This window comes from Cotesia glomerata, linkage group LG4 (assembly GCF_020080835.1).
Source record: "Cotesia glomerata isolate CgM1 linkage group LG4, MPM_Cglom_v2.3, whole genome shotgun sequence".
In the NCBI taxonomy this organism is placed as follows: Eukaryota; Metazoa; Arthropoda; class Insecta; order Hymenoptera; family Braconidae; genus Cotesia; species Cotesia glomerata.
The window spans coordinates 3,789,881-3,814,400 of record NC_058161.1 but is presented as its reverse complement, the minus strand read 5'-3'; the positions used below and the strand labels follow the sequence as shown (position 1 = coordinate 3,814,400).

General features: G+C 28.5%; 1 protein-coding gene and 2 long non-coding RNA genes across 3 annotated transcripts in view; 2 read left to right on the top strand and 1 right to left on the bottom strand.

The window, feature by feature from the left end:
• The window catches only part of LOC123264388 (netrin-3-like), a 228,927-nt gene that overhangs the window by 51,590 nt on the left and 152,817 nt on the right, over window positions 1-24,520 (bottom strand). The gene's annotated exons all lie outside the window — the stretch shown is intronic.
• LOC123264410 overlaps window positions 1-24,520 on the top strand; it is an 88,097-nt gene that overhangs the window by 52,240 nt on the left and 11,337 nt on the right. The gene's annotated exons all lie outside the window — the stretch shown is intronic.
• On the top strand, window positions 10,829-11,410 carry LOC123264401. The gene is made up of 3 exons (XR_006509326.1): window positions 10,829-10,951; window positions 11,082-11,184; window positions 11,261-11,410. It is a non-coding gene; the product is annotated as an uncharacterized LOC123264401 (long non-coding RNA).

Sequence of the window (24,520 nt, the reverse complement as noted above, 5' to 3'; positions counted from 1 at the left end):
TGAGGCGGAGAGGACACCGGGTTCGATTCCTCGGTGATACAAAATTATTTTTTCTGCCCTCCGGCCGGAAAGTGGCAACTTTCTGGCCGCTGCGCTAAACAAAGTTGCCATATTCCGGCTACGTCGAGCAGAAAAATAGTATACACACCTTGGCCAGTAAAAAGTAAAGCCTCAGATCACATGTTTGTAAACCTCGGCTTCGCCTCGGCCAACAATTACATGTGATCTGAGACTTTTCTTATTTTACTGGCCTAGGTATGTAATATACTATTTCGGTGACCTAAACTTCTTTTTAATTTTGAGTGATAGAAATTTACGATGTTACATCGTATAAATTATGATGTTTGAGTTCTGTTCCGGCGCTACAATGTCCTATACTAAAAGTTACGATGTTTTCATCGTAATTTTTCATACAATTTTCTTTCCGTGTATACCTATATCATAAATTTCACAACAGATTTGTACAGTTTAAACATCAATATAAACATCTACAATCGATGGCTAAAACTATCATCAACTTCGAGGGTCTAAGGGGAATAAAGTTGGCACGAGAGTCTCTTGTTGACTTGATGTTAATAAATCCCTGATAGATATGTAGTATATAGTATATCCGAAGTACGACAACGAGAAACTAATGTTTGCCCAGTGTAAATATTGTATGTAGAATGGACTTACTGTCATGAAACGAGAGAAAGCGAGTACTGTATTACGCTCAGTAAGTCCACAAGTGAACGTTGTCCGTCGTCTGTCGTTCGTCGTGCGTCCTTTGGCAGCTTGTATTCCTTACTTACTTACTTACTCACTTAGATGCCGTTTGTTGGTTACTTGGTTATATTACTTGCTTTTGCTAATATAACCAGTATACTCAACAGAAGCTCTTAAATGATGTCCACTGTGTAGTTCAAGGTAAGAAAGCAACACACAGTTGTATTGAGACTCAAAGACCCAAGTAAAGATGTTTGATGTAGAAAAAAATAAAAAAAATAAGGAAAAATTGAAGTCGGACTTTGAAGCTTGGCTGTGTCTTCGTGGGTCAGATGGTTACGGTATATATGGGTTTTAGTTGTATTGTATGGGACGTGGATGTGTGTGAGCTATGCCCGCGTAGGAGTCACGACCGGATGAGGAGAAAAGACGTGAGAACGAATGTCTAGTGGTGGAAGAGAAGATTCTTAGTCTCGGGTTATAGAATTGTTTGTTTGTCTGTTTGTATGTGGATATGTAGATATTTATTTAGCATTCGTTGATCGAGACTAAGGATGATAAATGCGATATAGTGGGACCAGTATATCTTATATCTTCTCGTGATGGTATCTTCTCTATGCGGTTAATGACTGTTACTGTACTGTTCTACTGACTACTGACTTCAAAGCATGTGCCACGAGTCACGACTAAGTAGACGAGTCAACAGATATGAATGTACATATCATTGCTTTTTATTGCTGTGATTTTTTCATGACAAGAGAAAATTGTTTTTGGAGAATTTATTGAAGCTGATAAGATAAAAGTTTTAATTTATTGGAAAGATTTGAAAGTTCGACACTGATAGAAGGATTTCTTAGCATTTAAGAAATCATTTCTTAAACATCACTTCTTAGTACTTAAAAATTTTTTTTGCATACTAAGAAATGATGGTTAAGAAATGATTTTTTAAATACAAAGAAATTTTCTTAAATACTAAGAAATCCTTCTATCAGTGGACAAGGGGTGAAAAATTTTTGCAGTTTGAGAAAATCGAAGTTGATTTTTGATAGGAATTTTTAAAAGTTATTTATTAAAAAAAATTTCGTAATTTTTAATTTAGTCATTTAAACTGTTTTGAAATTTGAAAACTACTCAGGAATAATATTTGGTTGGAGAAAAATAATTTCTTTAAAATTTGATTCATTTTTGAAAAAGTTCGAATTAATTTGAGAAATTTACGTTTTAAAGACGTTCCTAGACAAGAAAAAGACTTCAATAGGTTATCGTTATTGGTTACTTTCTCACGCACATTTACTTCAACTCACGTAAAATATTGAAAGTCGCTAGCTTCAAACATTTTTTATAAAAAAATGAATACTGCTCGTTTGTGTTATTTTTGATGAAAACACTGATAAAAGGATTTATTTATATTTAATAAGCATTATTAACTGTTAATAAATGATTTTTTAATATCATAGGATTTAGTAAATATTTATTAACTGTTAATAAATGTTTATTAATGGTTAATGAATATTTGTTAACTGTTAACAAATATTTATTTAAAATAAAAAGCAAAAATTGAAATTTTCTTTTGACACTTTTTATAACCCTATAGCTGGAATACATGATAATAATTCAATTCACTAAAATATGATAATGATAATAATTCAATCCTAAAAAAAGGATGTGTGTTTATTCGATATTCGACCACCAAAAAAGCTTATTACCGTGTTGTGCCCTTTTTAATTTTTGCATGAAAAATTTTTCTATAGGAAAATAGTACCGAATAAATTTTGACAGTGAGAAATAATTCCGTTCAGAAAATATTGAACAAAAAATTATTGCTGAGAATTGCGGAGAAATAAGAGACGAACACCTAAGAAAAGTACGATTGATATTTAATAAAACGTTCGCTTAAACGTCGGTCAGCATAGGGTTTGTATGTAAAATATACAAATTTTAAATGCTAATATTTTAAAATTCAGTACCGCAAGGATTATTTAAAAAAAATCCTGCGTATAAAGGATACTTATGAGTACTCAAAACTTCAAAAAAATTTTAAGAAAACGGTTTTTTCTCGGAACATCCTTAATCAAGAAATTAAGTCTCGAGAATTAAAAGAAAAATTTCTTTAGTGAAGAATTTTACCAATTTTAAGAATTTTAAAATTAAAAAAAAAAATTTATTAGTTTAAGACAAAAAATTAATTAAAATTATCTTCTTGGTTTACGATTTTTCCTTATAATTGGATCAAGTTAATTTGTTTTATACTCTTGACTTTTAGATATTAAATTTTATAAGAAAAAAAAATTTTGAATAAAAATAAAATTTTATTCTTAGATCAAAAACATTTCTTTTCAAGCAAGATATTTTTTAGTATAAAAAATGGGGCATAGTTAAAGAGGAAATTCAAATGGCCGTGAGAATCGAGTATTTTATTTTATTTTTTTGTTTTATTTTATTTAAAAAAGGCTAAAGCGCTCGTAAATTCGACTTATCTGTATACTAAGAAAAAGTTGCAGTACATTTACATTTAGTGGGCGAGATTTTGTTGAGCCGTGTGCTGCTTCGAGATATACTTTTATTTATTCTCCATTTTTGTTGTTATTTTATTTTATTTTATTTGTGTATTGTATTTTTATTTTATGTTTGATGTACATGAAACTGTGAGAGTATAGTTAAGCCGATTATACTAGATTTTAGAGTCGGAATAACCTTCAGAGATTTCTTTTCATCTTTGCCCTCGTATTTTATCCACGTTATGATTCAATTTGACGTTCATGTTTTTTATGATAAAAAAAAAAAATAAAAAATAGAAATTGGATTATAAATTTTTATGCACGGGGCATAGAGATTGTTTTTTTACCATAAGCTTTTTATTTTCTTCTTTTTTAGATAAACAGAATTATTAAATCTATTGTTGGAGGTTGTGAAATATTTCTTCTTATATTATTCCAGGTAAAATTTTATTAAATCAGTTTTTCAAAATTTTTTTTAATAGAAAATTAACATTTTTTTCTTTTTAAATTATTTTATTTTTAATTAATTTAAAAAAATTAATATTTGATTGTTTAAAAAATTCCAAACAATTTTTTTCAATAAAAAAATTACAATTTTTTTGAATTTTGTTTTTAGAGAATTTTAGGGAAAAAAATATATGATTGTTAAAAAATTTTAAATATATTTTTTCATTACAATAATTATCAATTAAATTTATGAAATAAGTTATTAACTATAGCAACCGTGAAGTCACTATGTGACTGCCGTGACTTGTGAACTATAAATAAATAGAATTTTGCTTTATTAAATAATGAATTTTGTTAAATTGCACTGTAATTTCTTAAATATTGACGTTTTTAAAGATATAAGCTCATCCCGATGTTACACTCATCAAGAACTTTCATTTGAGTACCCACATGCATTTTCATATATTTTTCATATACTCATATGTATAAATATATAAAATATATGAAAAATCAATGTGGGTACTCAAATAAAAGGTCTCGATGAGTGTAATGTCGGGATGAGCTTATATCTTTAAAAATATCAATATTTCATAAGATAAAAAGTCATTTCTTATTTATGTTAAATTGCACTGTACTTTTTTAACTATTGATGTTTTTAAAGATATAAGCTCATCCCGATGTTACACTCATCAAGAGCTTTCATTTGAGTACCCACATGCATTTTCATATATTTTTCATATACTCATATGTATAAATATATAAAATATATGAAAAATCAATGTGGGTACTCAAATAAAAGGTCTCGATGAGTGTAATGTCGGGATGAGCTTATATCTTTAAAAATATCAATATTTCATAAGATAAAAAGTCATTTCTTATTTATGTTAAATTGCACTGTACTTTTTTAACTATTGATGTTTTTAAAGATATAAGCTCATCCCGATGTTACACTCATCAAGATTTCATTTAAGTACCCACTTGCATTTTTGATATATTTATCACATATACATATATCTATACTAATAAATGGAGAGCCAGTTTTTTTGTCCGGTTATACTGCGAAAACTACTGAACCGATCGGAATAATACTTATACCATAAGATGCAGCGTGTTTCGGAAAAGGTTTTAGTATATGATATGTTGGTGATTACATATCCGGAACCTATATTTTTTTGACTTAGAAATAATGAATTTTTATTGTAACTAAATTTATTCGATTCGATTGTCATTTGTTGATAATAAATTTCTTAATTATATTGGTTATGTTTACATACTAGGCAGATTTCTTTACTTATGAGACCTGCAATTTCTTTAACCGAAACTTTCAATGCTCATTACAAATTTTTTTTTTCATATCAATTATTATTCATTTTTGTAAGAAAGACAGGGGAATGTTATAATGATTGTACATTAAAAGTTACAATGAATATTAGCTAGAATAATTACATGGATAAAAGGTGAATGCCAATGCGATAAAATTGGGAATCTGTGCAAGTCAAAACAATACTCTAATTAAATTTCAAGTCTAGATCTAAAAATGCAATTCTGTAAAGCGCCCAGCGGAGCGGGCAAGTAGCAGCTAGTTATATATAAATAGTCATATAGTCATATATAAATATATGAAAAATTGATGTGGGTGCTCAAATGAAAGGTCTTGATAATTGTAACATCAGGATGAGCTTATATCTTTAAAAATATCAATAGTTCACAAGATACAAGGTCATTTCTTAATTATGTATCTAGAGATAGAGCATTTTCAAATGTAGCCTAAATACTTATCATTATAAATTGACTATTGGTGAGAATGAAATGAAACCTTGAAAAGACACAACTTCAAGTCAAAACTTTTCCAACGATACCAAATTTAACCATAAAAACCCATTTTATCATATAAATACACTGGCTACCAAATTTTGCTTATTCTCTTAATAATAAAGATTATCATTTAAATTTTTCAAAAATTTCTTATAAAAAATGTCTTTCATCTACCGCGATTAAATTGGCCCTCATTATCATTTACCCAAAGAGTAAATAAAAAATCTTGTGCAGACACTAAAAATAATTAATTTCCCAGATAATGGGTTCCAGATTTTTCTTAATGGCTAGTAACTTTATTTTTCTGCAAAAAGTGGAATAAAGATAGCGAAAGATTTAAAGGAAATTTAAAAAAACAAAAAATTAGGACAGAAAAGAAAACTAAAAAGTAAAACTCGATTCGAAGAATGTATTTATGTGGTAGCGGCAGACATGTGTTGTATCTTAGAGAGTGTACAGTATAGCAAGGGTGCGATAAAGGTTGAGAGATTGGCCTCGATATGGGAAGCACCAACTACCATGAGCATCGGGTAACTTTTCCGCGTGCACTTGGCCCTCGGCCCGAGATCTAATCGATTTGATTTCTTGCCACCGACAAGAAGACACCTTGATGTCCTCTGGAATTTTTTTTACCCACTTGAATAAATAACCTTTAAATACAGAATTTCAATTTTGCTAAATAATAATAATAATAATAATAATAATAATAATAATAAAAGTATTTTAGCGATAAATTTACGGGGTTTTAATCTACCGAGTGATAGTACATTTAAGTATATTTAAATTATCTATTGATGGGTGAGTAATAAAATCAGTGAGTTAAATTTATTACCGAGCGGATTTGAATTGTGATAAAAACTATTATTATTATTATTATTATTATTATCATCATTATAATTATTATGTAGCGAGTAGTGAGAGCTAGGTGAATACCGAACATTTTATTAATCAGATTATCAGGCTGATTTCCCCAGAGTAAAAGTTACCCGGATGATCGCGAGTGGTTTGATAAAATTTCCGAGCTTCCCGGTGCTTTTCACCTGAAACTCCCGCGAGATTAGCTTATATGAAATTTCCACTCTAACTACTTTTACTTTTACGATATACAATGTTTCAATATACATGCCCTGATTCAATCTCCACGTAAATCTCAAAGCCCATTATTATTTTCACACCTCTTTTTACTGGCTCATTGTTGATGCAAAAAAATTTTTGTGTACTCTGAACAGTATATTGCTAATTAACTCGTTATTTAGACTCCGACTGTACATATATAATAAATTAAACCTGACTGCTGTGTTGATACTTCAATCCTCTGAGCGACAAAAAACTTTCGGGAAAGATTTTTTGAGTACTTAGTTGATTAACTTTTCAACGCTGACAAATATTAATTACTGTTTGGATATTTTTTGGTTAAAAAGTTATTATTACTAGCAACCTTACAGTCACTATGTGACTACCGGAACTTGTGAACTATAAATAAATAAAATTTTGCTTTATTAAATAGTGAATTTTGTTAAATTGCACTGTACTTTCTTAACTATTGACGATTTCAAAGATATAAGCTCATCCCGATGTCACACTCATCAAGAACTTTTATTTGAGTACCCACATGCATTTTTGATATATTTTTCATATATACATATAAATAATATTATAATATATAAAATATATAAAAAAATGATGTGGGTAATCAAATGAAAGGTCTCGATGAGTGTAACATCGGGATGAACTTATATTTTTAAAAATGTCAATAGTTTACACGATACAAGGTCATTTTTTAATTATTGATATTTTTACTGATATAAACTCATCTCGATGTTACACTCATCAAAAGCTTTTATTTGAGTACCCACATCAATTTTTCATATATTTTGTATATATATATATATATATATTTATAAAATATATGAAAAGTGCATGTGGGTACTCAAATGAAAGGTCTCGATGATTGTAACATCAGAATGAACTTATATTTACAAAAATGTTAAGAATTAAGGAATGACTGTTGCATTTTGTTAATTATTGATGTTTTTAAAGATATAAGCTCATCCCGATGTTACACTCATCAAGAGCTTTCATTTGAGTACCTACATGCATTTTGATATATTTTTCATATATACATATATCTAATATATATAAATACATGAAAAATTGATGAGGGTACTCAAATGAAAGGTCTTGATGAGTGTAACATCGGGATGAGCTTATATCTTTAAAAATGTCAATAATTCACAAAATACAAGGTCATTTCTTAATTATTGATATTTTTAACGATATAAGCTCATTCCGATGTTACACTCATCAAGAGCTTTCATTTGAGTACCCACATGCATTTTGATATATTTTTCATAAATACATATATATATATATATATATATATATAATATATGAAAAATTGATGTGGGTACTCGAATGAAAGGTCTCGATGAATGTAACATCGGGATGAGCTTATATCTTTAAAAATGTCAATATTTCACAAGATAAAAGGTCATTTCTTAATTATGTATCTAGAGAGAGAGTATTTTCGAATGCAGCCTAAATACTTAGCATCATAAATTGACTATTGGTGAGAATTATATGAAACCTTGAAAAGGCACAACTCTAGGTTAAGACCTTTCTAATGATACCAAATTTAACTATAAAAACCCATTTTATAATACAAATACACTGGTCACCGTATTTTTCTTATTGGATATTTTTTTTTGAGTATATTTGCAATAAATTTTTTAAAAATTGATCCATATATTTTAGTTAAAAAAAAATTTTTTTTTGTTCTTTTTTTTCCGCAAATTTTTTAATTCTTTTCAAGAAAATTCATTAAATTTTTATCATTAAAAAGTAAATTTTTCTATAAAATTATCATAATTTTTTTTCAAATAAACAAAATTTATTACTACAAAAAGCATCAATAATTCTAATAATCGACGAGTAATATCATTAATAGTTATTGTTATTTATTACTATAATGAAAAAAAAACTTGTAAAGAGATAAAACGACGAGAATTTTAAACAATGTTTCGTTCACAACAAGCTGGTTAGTAAAAGTACGATCCGAACGGAAAAAAGGGTGGAAAATCGGATTGCACGGGCATATACAGCTAAAACCCACAATTCACGGATCGTTGGAACGTGAGCTTTAAAATTTCCCGTGGGTCCTCGTGACCACAGAGTCTGTTATCGTTTATCGTTTATCGAATCCAGCCATTATTCTACAATGTTCTGCCCCAGCTGTTTTCATTTTCTCACTTTTTTTTTCCAAATTTTTTCGAACAAACAAAAAATCAAAAAAAAAGCTCAAGCTCAAAAAATCAGGGAAAAAATCTACGCTATAAAAATAACAAAATTAAAATAAATCCTGGATGAAATAGTTAAAGTAATAGTAATAGGGCAAAAAAAAAATAATAATTGTAACAATATAAAGGGATCGGTAACTTTTGGGGTGATATTTCCCCCGGGGATTGTCCTCGCACGTTCTTCATTGACAAAATTGCGACGCAGAACTCACTCCCACACGTGTTACACGGAAAAACCTCGGTGGTGTAGAAAAGGGGAAGGGGCAGGGTGAGCAGAGAGTAAATGGTGTTAAGAAAAGAAAAGTGGATGAAACTGGTCGTGTGGAAACAGATTATTTTCTTAATGCTCCGGCAGTTCCAAGAGAACAGCTCCACAATCCGGGAGAGCAAGAGCTTGATTTTCCGATTTTATTGCGGGCTTCAAGGGTATGATATTGGAACACGTTGTTCGGCCAAGCATGCGATCAATTTTTCCTTCATAAAATCTTTCCGAGTAAGTAAAAACCACGGGGTCGTAGAGCGGGGAAAAAAGGAAGAAATAAAAGAGTGAATTCAAGTATTTTTACTCTGGAATGTCAATATCATTTTCGATTTTATTAAAACAAAATAAACACTCGAATACCTTTGTATTAATAATAATAACATCTTAATACCTTGCGCTTAGGGAGAATGTTTAGTTTTTAAATAATATCAATCTTTTTTCGCTTTAATAAAGATTTATTAAATTTAATAACTCGAGAAAATATACTTTTAATCATTTTTATTTCTACGAAGAGAAATTAATAATGTCTACGATATACACTGATGGAAGGATTTGTTTATATTTAATAAGCTTTATTAACTGTTAATAAATGATTTTTTAACATCATAGGATTTAATAAATATTTAATAACAGTTAATAAATTATTTATTAAATACGATTTATTAAATGTTAGTAAATAATTGTTAACAGTTAACAAATATTTATTAACAGTTAATAAGTAATTTATTAAGTACAATTTATTAACTGTTAATAAATATTTATTAATGGTTAATGAATATTTGTTAACTGTAAATAAATATTTATTTAAAATAAAAAATAAAAATTGCAATTTTCTTTCGACACTTTTTATAACCCTATAGCTGGAATACAAGATGATAATTCAATTCACTAAATAAATTAACGTTTTTAATATTTAAAAATATAAAAAATAATTATGAGCTGTGATAGAATTTGGTATTTTACAATAAACGTTATAATAATGTAACATAACTAATGCAAATAATTTATAAAGATGATTTTTGTTTATAAGCAATCTTCATATCATATGACATTGCAAGCGAAAGAAATTCACTCAACAAAATATTTATTAACTGTTAATAAATATTTGTTAACTATTAAAAAATACTTATTAAGTTTAATAAATGTACTTTCATGCCAAATAAATATTTATTTAATATTAAAAAATATTTATTAAAATTTAATAAATTAAATAATTGTCTTCAAATAAATTAAATTATTAATAGTTAATATAAATCTTTCTAACAGTGCATCCATTAAAACCGATTATTTAATTGTATACTACAAACTTTGTAGAGACACTAGATCATAATATCACACTTACTAAACTAAATAAATAAACAATTACTTGTTGTAATAATTAATATTTTAATAGCGTAATCTCTTAAATTTTAACTATCATCATTTCTGTAAAATAAATTATTTTTTAACAAAAAATATACTAAATAGGCGTGTAAATTATTTTTTTAACTCCCGATATGAAAATCAATGATTTTCAAAAAATTATTGAGTTAATATTTTTTTCTAAAATAGTATTATTGCAAGTGCAAGTGACAAGGTTAAAATTAATAATCACTTACATAACAATAAAGCAGCTTATTTATTTATTTCCTTATTCATTTAAATAAATAAATTTATTAAATAATAATAAATTACATTATTAATTGAATAATAATTTTAATTAATTAACAATTAATAATCACTTACATAGCAATAAAGCAGCTTATACGTTGTAAGAATTACTTACCAAACATGTTACCCCTATTTTGCATTTTTTGCGCATTGTTCATTTGACTCAAGGATCTTCCGATAAGAAGTACAGTATATAAAGATGTGGATAAAGTTATCAAATCAAATTGTCTTCAGTAAGACTCTGTGCTCTCTACTCTATTCATTTTCTTTGAGAAACCGTAAGTACATTTTACAAATATCAACAGTAAAATTTTTAAACTTTCAGAAAAATCAATTAGATTATTAATTATTAAATTTATTGTTTTTGTATTAAATGATTAACATTAATTAATCGAATTTATTTTACAGTCAATTCAAAATGTCAAAAATTTTCATGCTGATCGTCTTGATCGCCGTTTTGGCCACCGTCATGATCAATGTAGTGGATGGTTGCAAAAAAGAAAAGGAAATTGTATGTCATCTATCAAATATAATTTAATATCTATTTTATAATATTGATTTTTAGTTAATTAGTTTTTATTTTCCAGTGCTCCTCTAATGGTGATTGCTGTACCAACTATTGCGAAGATTTGGGATTTTTCTCCGAATGCACTGACCGATCCAAACCGCAATGGTAAAGTGTTGTAAAGTAACAATGTAATCAAATTACCGATGAATAAAATTCATTTTGAACATTATTGGCACAATCTAATTTTTTTGCAATACTATAAAAATACAGTTCTTACCTATCATAATTTTTAAGACAAATCCATCAATTAAATTGAAAATTCCAGTAGTTTGTTTAACTTTTTCAAAGATTAAAAAAATTATTTAATACCAACAATTATTTTTATTCAAATAATTTTTTTCATAAGCGTAAAAATTTATTTAGATTTTTATTGATAAAAAATTTTCTTTTTATTATTCAAGTTTATCAGTTTGTTTTTGAGAAATTTCATTCTGTGTGACTCGCTGTGTCAAGGTTAATATTGATGGTATACAATGTAACAAAGTGAAAATAGTTTTTTAACCAAAAAATATTCATTGGTTTTTAAAGTCTAATCAGCCCATTTTACCTTGCACACACTTATACTTATTATTTATCCAATTTTTTGGGAATTACAAGGTTGATAATATAATTTACAAATGTCAATTTTAAATTTCAATGAATATTTTTTGATTAATTGTGCCAAAATTTAATGATAAAGTTTATAATATTGACAATAACTTAGGAAAAAAAAATTAGGAAAACGGTTGACCCTGAAGGCCATCCCTGCAACTTCCCGCTAATTCCATACGTAGGCGTTTAAAATTGCACCACTCTTCGAGCTCAAAAATACAATTTATGGGTTATTTTGAGCTCTCCGAGCTCAAAGAGATTGCTTTCCTATGCTTTAAAGCTCTTCGAGCTCAGAAGTCTGATAGAGATTTGATAAGACACTATTTTTTGAATTTTTAAACCGCAATAACTTTTGAATGAATAAACCGATTTTTACGCGGTTAGAAGCATTCGACGCAGTTTTTCAAGCCTCAAAGAATCTTAAATTTTGAATTGATCGCGCTAGGAGTTTTGGAGTTATTCCGAAAAAACACTTTTTTCGGTTTTCTTTCGTTCACGATATCTCTCGAACGAATCGATCGATTTTGACCGGACTGGTGGCGATCGACGTGGTTTTTTGAGGTTAAGAGCTGATTAGTTTTTGGAATTGAACTATTAAGCCGTTTAAAAGTTATTCCAAAAAAACCACATTTGAAAAAAATTTTTTTTTCAGTTTTTTTAAGACTTCTCAAAATCTATTGATCTGAATCGATCCAAATAGTTTTCAAAATCTAAGTTTGGTCAAGCCCTTTCGAATGGCACCAACCGCGATGAAATCGGTCAAGCCGTTCAAAAGTTATAAGCGGTTCACATACTTTCACACACACACACACACACACACACACACACACACACACACACACACACACACACACACCGTGACAACCTCGCGGGGATAGTCAGGGAAGCTTCCTATGACCTTTAAACGTCGAGATCTGATGAAAACTTGATTTTTGCAAAACGGGGTGAAAACAATAACTTCCCGATTTTTGAAAATCTTCGATTTTCTTAGCGGGAAGTTAAAAATATTTTAAACCTTTATTAATATCAAGAATTGTCAATTATACTTTAATTTCTCTGTGTATTTAATGATTAACGTTTTAAATTTGCAATGTAAAGAATTATTGCCTGACAAAAAATGAAATAAATAAAAAAATAAAATTATGGCTTATAAAACTTGGTTTTTAAAAATGAGATAAATATTGAGACAAAAGTACGTGTAAAGTCAATTCGAATGAAAATTTCCAGACGAGGAAGAGAAGACCGATTTGAATTACCTTTATAAAGGAAACAATTTGGTGCGAGGACGTGGGGGCCAACGACTTCGAGTTGTGAATAAGAATTTGTTCGCGGGGAACCGCTGTCTGATTACGGGGTGTGGAGAATGTATAACGCAGGTAGACCGAGAATCGAGAACCAACCAAAACCTCGAAGACTAGCAAGAAGAGCAGAGCAGAAAGTAAAGAGCAGATAGCAGAGAGACAGACTGGAAATCTTTGATGATAGACTCGGGAGGAGATGAAAGAAAAGACGGGCGAGGAATAAAAAAAAGAGCAGAACGTCAGTACAGGAGAAACTTGAGGTCGGACGGCGTGATGTGAATAAATCAAACGGCGCCGGGCGTGTCTCGATTCAAAAATCGCACGGGAGTTTCTTCTTCGCACTTTCTTATTTCTATCTCCCAAGTCCATCTTTCGCGCTTCGCTTTGCCTCGCCTTTTAACCTTATTCTCATCTACATCTCTCGTTTATCTTGATTTATAAGTAGATGATGAATTTTTTAGTCAGACGGAACTTTGTCCTATGAAAAATGTCTCTTACTCGGTGATTTTACTTTTAAGGTTAATAAATTTGAATTTTCGACTGTGGAAAATATTTTTACGCTAGTGACTAACGACCTGATACTTTATCTCATATATAAGATTTTGAATTTTTGTCGTTCATACCCCAAATATTTACAATATTATATTATATATTATAAATTTTAACAATAAATGTTTGAGTTTATACACTCTATAGTCTCTTTGTACTACTGATGAATTGTAATTTATTTTTGTTACGAGAAAAACAAGGCCGCGTTTATCTTATCAGGGAGGAAATTTAATAGTAAAGATTATTAGTTATTGTCGAAATGTTTTGATAATTAAATAAACAGAATAATTAAAGTATTCTGATGATAAAATTTACAATTTTTTTATACTAAGTTTGTAATCTTTGTATTTATAAATTATTGTCAATATTAATATTATAAACTTTATCATTAAATATTGGGACAATTAACCAAAAAGTATTATTGCAAATCAAAATTGACATTGTAAATTATATTATCGACTTTGTAACTCCCAAAAACATTGGATTAATAATACGTATAATTGAGACGGTAATAGTTACTATCAGAAAGTATAAAAGTCACCACCCAAGCATCCTCACTAACCATTACATATTACAAATACTTATTAACTAATGTTACTCCTAAACTCTTTTCAATCTTATAAATAACTTTATCTTTAAATATAAAATAATATTTTGGTAAAAATCCATTATTTATGTTTGAATAAGTTTAATAAAATATAATAGTTGTTTATAACTGACAATTATTTATTGAGACAGTGGATTGTAAAATAAAAAATATTTCGAGTGTTTAAGAAGATGTAATTATAAAAAGTTTAAAACTTTTAAAAGAAGGCATATTTTATAATTAAATGAATAAGGGTAGATTGGTAGTATTCATTTTTATCCAATAATTAACCTGATATTGTAATTGTTTATTTATTTAATTTAGTAAGTGTGATATTATATAGTGTCTCAACAAAGTCTGCAGTATATAATTAAATCACCAGTATTTAATAGATGTTAAATAATTACAAATGTATATATTTATTTTATAAATATAATTTTTTAGTTGGAGAGTTTTTAGAATCTTAAATAGTTGGGGTTAGCATCCTGGATAGTAGTCTTTACTATTATTGATAGCAACCATTAGCATTTAAATTATAAATATTACTATCCCTTATTTTCATAGTCCCATTAAATAATTCTTGACTCCTCAAATTATAAAACTAATTATTTCTTAAAAATTCAACTATCATTTTAGATTCTTAAAATTTATTATCAATTATCATATAGACATTATTGAATTCCCTCTGTGCAGTGTTCGTGTCAATCATTCCTTTAATCTGACTTCTATCTCCATTCTGCTAAATAATAATATCGCTTCTGCTAAATTTAATCTCCACTAAAATAATATTCCTAGATTTAAAATCTCTCGGGCACGCAAGAGTTTTCATCTGCAGCTCTGCCTCTATAGATATATAGCTGTTACCCCGTAAAGTTTGTACGGATGACCTCTCAAGATATCATCCGTTTATTCGTGATGGCAGCGCACCGGGTAAACGAGAAGAAAACGGAAACTGGTTTGGTCGTCGTCGCATGCTATGGATGCTGTGGATGCTGTGGATGCCCACCTGTAGCACATTGTCGTTGTCGACGATGAGATAGGACGCTATATATACATATGTACATATATAGATAGATATATAGACATATATAATATATGGTTTACCTCTTTGCTTTTACTAGTGCTTTATGCTGCGCCTTTACCTCCGAGTGCTACTGGTGGGCAATTTCACGTGAGGGTGGAGCTCTGATTTTCCTCGGACCTACCTCTAGTGACTAGGACATGCTCATAATTTATAGCCGTACTTCAACTACCCACTGCCGGAGCGAACTAAGGGCAAGTAAAGAGTAAAAAGCTGAAAAATAAAATATCCAGACGCACGTCGTATTTCATTTTTTTTGTCACATAAAATATTGAAGTAAATATTTTCGATGGATAAGGAAAAGTACGTTGAGCATTAGCGGGTCAAAGTATTCTGTGTATATTTAACAAAAAAATTTTATTTCAAAGAAAATCTTTGATAAATTTATTGAAAAAAAAAATTTTTTTTTACCCTTGTAAAAAATCATAATTTTATTAAAAATTATAAATATAACATTCAATCGAATTTGTTTACTTTGTAGACAATAAATAAGTACTGTTATCTTTTAAAGTATATGTAAGAAAAAATTTTCTAACTCAACAAAAAAATTTTATTTCAAAGAAAATCTTTGATAAATTTATTGAAAGAAAACTTATTTTTTTACTATTGTAAAAAATCACACGGAAAGATTAGAACCCGAATGGTTCGTGTTTTGCACCAGACTCACTCGTGTGCGGCGCCAGAGTGGTTATTTCTGATTTTTCTATCACTTGCTAAATATTTTAGGTTTTTTTCCGAATATTATCAATTTAACTATTCGATTTTTCAACATGAATTTTTTTAGGCATGTTGAATAAAAATGTAAATAAGTGATTTTAATGAATTGTTAAGAATAATTAACAGAATAAATAATTATTAAATCAAAATAATTTTATTTTAGTCTCTTGAAAGCTTTTTCACCTCTCAAGACATTTATTTTTAAAAAATTACAAACAAAATTTCTAAAAATTTTGTTTACAGACATAGCCTACACAGTAAAATAAATTTATTTGAATCAAGTAAATAATTTTGAAGAATTTTGAATTCTTGATTTAAGTAGAAAATTTTTGAAACTAAAAAATTTTTCTTGGCTTAAGTAAATTTTACTTAATTCAAAATTTTTTTCTTGGTTCAAGAATTTTTCTCTTGATTCAAGTTAATTTTTTTTTTTTAGTGTAAATATTTTTATAGAAAAACAGATTTTTAATTTATTTTTTTGATAAATCAATTGACTAATTGTATTGACAACAAATAACTATTTCAAATAGTCACTTGACTATAATACTTGATAATAAATTTTAAAGATTAAATGTTCGAAGAAAAAAATAATTTTTTCACGGATACTGCTTTGTTTTTTTTTAATTTATTTATTAGTATTTTATTTTTATTTATGATTGAAAATTCTTAAAAATTGTCCTGAATTTATACTATTGAAAAATGTCACCTTAAAAGTGTAGTTAATTAATTATAACTGAACAAAGATTGATAATTCCGTGTCTAAAATTTTATTATATAAAAAATCCGAGTCCCATTTTAATAATATTCTTCCTCTATTCAATTTAGCGAGCTTTGATTCACTTATTTATGCTTTAACATTAATGCTGTTGTTATTTTATGACTTTAGACCCTTTACAGCGCTCCGAAATCCGGCGCCTCTAATTGGGATCCCAATCCCATTCTTTATAGGCCGGGTATTTCATTAGTTGTCCCGAAAAACCTTAAGGAATATTATATTTGATGTTTTTTATTTCTATTCTCTTTGTCTCGAAATTTTTCACCGTTTTGTCCCCAGAATTCTTTAATTTTATTAAAATATTTAGATCTTACAATATATTCAGATAGAAAAAAATTTAATAGACAGACGCTAAGTGGGTCAGAGTGATGTAATAAATAAATATAAAATAGTTTTGAAATAACTTTAGTGTACATCGGAGAATAAGGTGAAAAGTCAGCAAGAAATTTGTACGTTTCTCATGAGAATTGCATCGCCAGCATCGAAGCTCTTTCTTCGGAACCCAAGAAGAAGAAGAAGAAGAAGAAGAAGAAGAAGATGCTTTCCGTTTTCACCTCCAGAGTTAAAGAAAGAAGAAAAAAAGAGTAAGAAGCGATCAAATAATCAAGAATCGACAAGATCTGACGGAATTCTCGCCACGTAAACGCGTCAATAACTTGTTCTTGTTGCTTGGCGGCACGTCCGCAGGATCCGTTGGGAGAGACCAAGTTAGATACCTCGCAAATTCGATTGCCATGCTCTTGCATGTGGATGTAAGATCCACATGTACGTGGAGATACAATACAACATACAACAGAGCGTACAACGTGAGAGACGATAAGGAATGAGAGATGGAAAGAAAGGAAGCTCATGCCGATCTGACGGAGATAAAAAATATAAAATAAAGGACTAGATGGATCTGAGTTTCGAGGCATCCTATGGATCTGACGATGCTTCAGTGGCGAAATCACGTACCTCGGTGTAAAAAATAACTAAGTAAATAAATAAATAAGAAGTAATAAAATAAAAAAATATGGTTAGAACTTTTCTACGGCAATGCTTGTTGGTAATTGCTTCAGACTTTATTTTCTTAAAGAAGCAATTTATTATTATCATTTTTTTTTAACATTTTTTAAACTGTAAAAGAATTTTCTAATATGGCCAATTTTTATGTATGGCTTAATATGGTCTTATATGGCCATAATCAAACTATGTATAAAAATAAAAAATAATTTTTTATTTTTTCTACCAATTTTAACGTCAATTAATTAAGCAAAAATTGATTAATGTCATATGAGCTCTTTAGAAGAGTCGAAAAAATGATTTTTATTTTATAAAATTAACTTCAATTTAATTGCTTTGTTTTTTACTTTTTATCATTAGATAATTTTGTTACTATATTAAAGTGACAAAATCTTGATAACCATCCAATGAGTTGTTTTAAACTACTTTAAAAATTGCAATTATACTGTCTATTTTTTGTTTATCGCTGAAATACTTAGCCTTTGAAAAATTATTCAACATAACAACAAACTATATTTAAATATCTATTACTAGCTGTTACTCGCCCGCTCCGCTGGGCGCTTTATAGAATTGCATTTTTGGATCTAGACTTGAAATTTAATTAGAGTATTGTTTTGACTTGCACAGATTCCCAATTCTATCGAATTGGCATGCACCTTTTATCCATGTAATTATTCTAGCTAATATTCATTGTAACTTTCAATGTGCAATCATTATAACATTCCCGTGTCTTTCTTACAAAAATGAATAATAATTGATATGAAAAAAAAAAATTTTAATGAGCATTGAAAGTTTCAGTTAAAGAAATTGCAGGTCTCATAAGTGAAAAAATCTGCCTAGTATATAAACATAACCAATAGAATTAAATAATTTATTTTAAACAAATGAGAATCGAATAGAGTAAATTTAGTTACAATAAAAATTCATTATTTCTGAGTAAAAAAAAAATAGGTTCCGGATAAGTAATCACCCCCATATCATATACTAAAACCTTCTCCGAAAGACGCTGCATCTTATGGTATAAGTATTATTCCGATTGGTTCAGTAGTTTTCGCAGTATAACCGGACAAAAAAACCGGCTCTCCATTTATTAGTATAGATAATTGCTTGCAAAAAACGCAATACGCTAAGTATAAAATTTCGGTCTATGGTTATTGCTTCATTATTTGCTTCTATTCTTTATTTATTAATAGGCCATTTCTGAAAATTATTAAAAGTAAACAAATTATAGAAAATATTCTTAAAATTTGGACTTTGAAGTTTAATCAACCTCAAAATGTCTAAGTTATTGTTTATGTGCATTCTGATCATTTTTTTGGCCAATTTGTCATGCATTCAAACAATAAGTCAAATTAATTAATTATTTTATTGCTATTGTGAAGTAAACACTGATTGCTGCAGTCTTACTTGCGCAAACCTTGGAGAGGGGGCTATGACGTGTGTAAATAAATTACAAGCCTACTTATTTTGTTATACATTAATGTATACAAAAAAAAACTCCCTGTTTAAAAATATTCATTGAAAAAAATTCACTATCGTTAGATTTGAATTTTTTTCAATAATTTAAAATTTCTCAGTATATATCTATAGATATATAATTTACATAGAGCGATTTTTTTTAATTTTTTCCAATGAATATTTTTAAACAGGGCTATTTCTTGACTCAGTAAATATATATCGAAAGAAAATTTACTTGAGTGAAAAAATATTTTAACATTATTTTGATTCTTTTTATTTATTTTTTCGATTTAAATAAATTTTTAAAACGTTCCAAAAGTATTATCAAAATTTTCAGCTTTTATTATCTGAGAAAAATTGCTAAATCTACCTTCCCTATTATATCAAACGTGACCGAATGTTGCTTTTTTGTGATTATTGTAATAAACCAGTGTGCTTCTGAAAGGTCTAAATCGAAAAGATATGTCGTCTTTAATATCGTGGTCTTGATTCGAGAAACCAAAAAAAAAATAAAAAGGTAAATAAAAGAATCGAGGGTCAGATTGAGGTTTGTTTCCGCGAGTCAACTTGTATCGAATATATGTATATGTATACCTACGAACCATAAATACAGTATATACTATATAGTCAGAAAAGAGAGTAAATAATAAAGAGCGTCACCACCGAGAAAAGAGAAAAGCAGAGACTAGAAGAGAAAAGTTTTATTTTGTGTTTTTCCCGCGGGCGTATTTTTCGTCACTTTATTTATCCACGCGTGGGGATACCCATCCTGGTGGGAACGTCATTTCCTGCTTCGGGGCGGCAGACTGTTTTGTTTGCCGTTTTTTGAGCAAACATTTTTTCAACGATATATATTTTGGTAAATATTTCGATTAAAAAAACTCTAAACTTTTTGATGGAGAAGAATATCGTATATATATGACTTTAAAAGTTTAAAGTATGTGAAAATAATTTCCGGTTGTATTGCCAGTGAATAAAAAGTGATATTTGGATGATTGGAAAAGCGATCCACGTCGTTTCTTGAATCCTTTCCCAATGGAATAGTTATCTCTCTTGAAAAGTAACTAAGCTTCGAAGATACTTGTATCCACACACTCCCAGTCGAACAAAAAGTTAAAGAAAATAAAAGTAAAAATAAAATGAAGATGGAGGATAAAGCCGGAGGCTTCAATCTTTCTCGTTTCCGTCATCCAAGATTATCTGACTGCTCTTTTTGCTCTTTCGATTGCTCTTGCCGATTCGATAAATCCCCGTATTTTCAAATATCGCTCTTTTATCTATAGAATACATATATATTTATTTATTTATTTATTTATTGTTACTTTTATTCCATGGATTCAGAGCCTTTGTATACATTTTATCAAGATAAATACCAATATTTACATGGATCATATACAATTTTTTTTTCTTTTCAGAATAAACCCTGATTTTTCAAAAGGAACAATATATATTTTTATAAGTCATTTTTTAGTTTTACGACCGTTATTTATTTTTGTTAGTTAATTTAAATGGTTTTTTTTTTTTTTTTTTTTTTTTTTTATTAAAAATTAATTGTCATACTAGCAACATTGCAGTTACTATGTGACTGCCGTGACTTGTGAACTATAAATAAATATAATTTTGGTTTATTAAATTATGACTTTTGTTAAATTGCACTGTACTTTCTTAAATATTGACGTTTTTAAAGATATAAGCCCATCCCGATGTGACACTCATTAAGAGCTTTCATTTGAGTACCCACATGCATTTTGATATATTTTTCATATATACATATATATAATATATATAAATATATGAAAAATTGATGTAGGTACTCAAATGAAAGGTCTCGATGAGTGTAATGTCAGGGTGAGCTTATATCATTAAAAATGTCAGTAGTTGACAATATATGAGGTCATTTCTTGATTATTGATATTTTTAAAGATATAAGCTCATCTCGATGTTACATTCACCAAGAGCTTTCATTTGAGTACCCACATGCATTTTGATATATTTTTCATATATACATACATGTATATAATATATATAAATATATGAAATATTGATGTGGGTACTCAAATGAAAGGTTTTGATGAGTGTAATGTCGGGGTGAGCTTATATCTTTAAAAATATCAATATTTCACCAGCTACAAGGTCATTTCTTAATTATTTATCTAGAAATAAAGTATTTTCAAGTGCAGCCTAAATAATTATCAAAATAAATTAAATATCGGTGAGAATGATACGAATCCTTGAAAAGGCACAACTCTAGGTCGAGACCTTTCTAATGATACCAAATTTCACTAAAAACCAGATTTTATCATATGACTATCCTGAACACAAAATTTTTCTTATTCTCTTAGGAATATAGATAAGTACAGTACAACTTTAAACAAAATTGATTATTACTTATCCATTGATCTCAAAAATATCTATAAAAAGCAAAGATTGCTTCATCAAGCATCATAACACTATGATTTATTCTCTTCCAAAGCAAGAAAAGACTAGCGCGGAAATGAACGTGTAAAAATAGTTCAAAAAGAAAAACATGGAAAAGAACATAAAGAGAGCAAAAAAATGAAAATGAAGAAAGAGAATAAGGTATATCATCGATCATATTTAATTGAAACCCGACACCCGTCAGAATATACCTCTATAAATCTCGATCTCAGACTATTTTCACGGTGGCCACGTGCATGCATAAGAGAGCGGCCGAGGTGGAAAGAAATGAACCAAGAGCTGGAGTTGACAAGGAAATAAAAGGTCACTGAATAATAAAACTTCTGTTTAAATAAATATTTTATCGCAGCTATAATCATTAAATTTTATAAAATTAATTTATTAGGAACTTCAGGTAATATTCCATCGTAAATAGTTTGAATTATTCGTATAATAGTTAAATACTTGCTCCGTAAATTCTCAGTTGCATAGCTCGGATTAATTCGTATATACTTTAGTCAGTAAAAATCAATAAAATAAAATTAGTGACTATTTATTAACATCAGTTTGCGTAGTGAATAAAACTGTCATGTAAAATAGCCAAGTAAAAAAAATAATTATAAATTATAATAATAAAAAAAATAATTTTTTGACGTGCACTCAAGCATTAAGTGTAGAGGCTCGTTTTCCGCGTTTGAAATCTCGTAGATGTGCTCGCAAAGAGGACGAGAGGAGGAAAGGTAAAGGAGGTAGAGGTTAAAGTAAATGAGAGAATGGTTGATGTTGAAGTGAAAGAGATGATGGTACGAGCAGCGGGAGATCGATAGCTATCTTCTCTTCTTCCATTCGTTTTACATGCGTTTGAAGCGCCTGGAGTGCGCGACCACTTCGCGTAATATAAGCACACGATATGTCGCGGTAATGACGGTGTCTCAAGAGTTAATGAGACAGTCGTATAACTTAAACCTAAAGAGACCGATGTCAATGCGAAGAGTACATTTAATTAATATCAGTATAAAAAAGTTATACCAACTGTATAATTATTATTATAATAATAATCGTTATTATTTTATTTTATTTTATTTATTTAATTAACACATGCTAGTTTTATTCTCCCGTTGCCTGTATGACCATTTAATTACCAGCTGTTTAGATTTAAATGCTTGTAATTGATGACCTATTTAGCTTATTTCTCATGATTACTTTGTTGTAAAGATATTTTCTGAGAGACAGGGAGATTAAATTTCAATTTGATAAATATTACTGTTATTGTAAGAATTTATGAAATTTATAAAGTTGTTGGACAATTTTTTTTAATGAAAATCTAAAGAGTAATAAACCCTAAAAGTGATTGAAAATTTTTTAAATAGTAGTACAACCCCGGAGGTCATTTTCATTTATCTTAAAAAATGAAGTTTTTGTGAAGATTGTAGTGAAAAAAGTCAAATTTTTCGGAATTTTACTTTCCCGCATTTTTTTTTTATAATTAAACAATTAAAAAAAAAAATTAAAAAACGATTGAGTTATTTAACGGAAGTGTTAAGAATTACTATCTTTACGGCTCGAGTGAAAATATTGAAAATAACGCAAGTAGCAACAATTGTTTCCGTGCATGGCGTCAACTAGACCCAGTATGACCACTACGTTATTTTTAAGAAGTGTGACGACTATGGGTTAAAAAAATTATTTTTTTTCAGTATAATTTTTTGAATATCTTTAAAAATACTTGACTTGATTTCAATAAATCAAAATTCAATTAGAATGAAAATATAATGATACCTTGGCTTCTAAAAATAAATTTTAAGCAAAAATCAAAATTCGACCGAAATTGATAACTTAAAATTTTACACTGATAAAAAAATTAACTTGATCCAAGAGCCAAAATCTTGAACCAAGAATACTATTTTGAAGAAAATGATTTTCTTGAGTGAAGAAATTATTCTTGATTTAATTTAAGTAAATTTTCCTTGTCTCAAGAATTTATTCACTGGACTCAAAAAAATCATTTTCTTCAAAATGATATCTTTGGTTCAAGATTTTGGCTTTTGAGTCAAGTTAATTTTTTAATCAGTGTAGAAAATTATCAACTTTGAAAAAAAAATTTATAATTAATATTTTTCTTAAAAAACTAAATCTAAGCTTTTGCACGAACCAAAAAAAAAATAAATAAAAGCTGTAAACTGGTGTAACAACTGGATAAAAGCCGATTACATTAAACGGCAATCAATTGCAATGTCTTCGTTGATTTTACACTTATTGGTGTTCAATAAACCCGCATGTACATTAATAATAATGGTGATATAAATAAACCTGACGATAATATGCCCCATGCAAGATATCCGAGTAATATTTTTAAATATTGACGCTATAAATGTTCATACCTTGATCTTGATTATTACTATTACTTTTATTTATTAAATTCTCAGGCTGATACTGCTGATGAAGAATATTAATTAACTCGTCGCTTGAGTTACCGGTTAAATCTTCGAGATAAATTATTAATCGGCATGGAATGTCGGATGTAAATAATTATTTGTATTATTTGTACAGTGCAACTTATTGAAAACAAAAGTACCACAAGAATAACTTGCAAGAAAAAGAAAAAGAAATTTAGCAGTTTGGTTTCAATGGATGTGACCCTTCAATTTCCTTCCATTCTTACACCCTCCACCCTGCCCGATTTATATACACATTACATATTTATTTATATATGTATGAGTGCAAACTGCACAGAATATAAGATGATTGGAGGTATCGATTTTCTTTAAAGTACCGGGTGTTCTCGATCTTCAAGTGGATAC